This window comes from Tupaia chinensis, unplaced genomic scaffold (genome assembly GCF_000334495.1).
Source record: "Tupaia chinensis unplaced genomic scaffold, TupChi_1.0 Scaffold000377_5, whole genome shotgun sequence".
Taxonomy (NCBI): domain Eukaryota; kingdom Metazoa; phylum Chordata; class Mammalia; order Scandentia; family Tupaiidae; genus Tupaia; species Tupaia belangeri.
In genome coordinates, this window is record NW_006159879.1 from 2,074,494 (window position 1) to 2,075,568 (window position 1,075).

Below are 1,075 nucleotides of genomic sequence, written 5' to 3' on the forward strand. Positions count from 1 at the left end.
GGCCTTGCTTTCCGGTGCCCGCCGCTTCCCAAGTGGCTGCGGGGCCTGGGCGCACCGTGTAGGCCAGCGCTGCGCTCCACTGCCCACTCGAGACGCAAGGTGGGGTGGCTTGTTCCCGTCGCAGCCGAGTGCTCGCAGGCCGGTGCTGTGTTTGTGCCAGCGTCCTGTGAGTGTGGTGGGTCAGACCCTGGGCACCGTGCCAGGCAGGTCCCGCGAAGGCCAGCCTCTGCTCACGGGTGCCAGAAAGAAAAGCAGAATGCGTGTGTGAGAAAGGCCCCAGCACCGGCCCTCGTGACACAGGATGCTCCTCTCCTGCTCAGAGTTAAATGCACACGAACGAAGGTGGCGTCTTCACTGGCCGGCCCTCCCAGGCCTGGGGCGCTCACCCTGCAGGCGTCTTTGCCACACAGGGCCCTCCCGAGCTCGTCCCTACGACTGACAGATCCTGGTTCGCTGGGTAGGTGCTGAACCCCATCCGTGGGCCCAGGCACTGCCCGCTCCATCCTCACGTGGTGGTGTCAGCATCCCTTGCACCACCCTCTGCAGGCCTGGCCCCGGTCCTGGAGCACGGTGTCGCCGAGAAGCACACCCTCGACGTGCCACTCCGTGAGTCCACGCCGACGTCGCAGCGTTGTGGCGCACGGGGAAGGGGAGGTGTCAGCAGAGAGGGTGAGGGGCGGCAGGGGATGTCATGGGCCTGCCCTGAGGAGGGTGGGAGACCGGAGGGAGCACTTCGGAGCAAAGACGTGGCCTGGGAGAGGGAGAGCTGGAGGGTATGGGTGCCGCTGAGTGAAGGGTGGAGGGATGGAGACGCGAGTGAGAGGGAAGTGCCTGTAGGCAGGCAGCGTCCCGCGGGCAGCGTCCCACGTGTCGCGCCACCCACCAGCCGGCAGAGCGAGGGCTCTCCCCTGGACCCCAGAGCACGTGGAGACCCGGGCGGAAAAGAGACTCTTTGTCCCCATCGTGAAAACACACGGTCAGCCCCAGAGAACGCTGCGGACCCCTGGAGCACAGCGGCCGGGGCCCATGTGGAACAGACACCCTCGAAGCCACAAGTGGCCCCCCTCCAGCACAA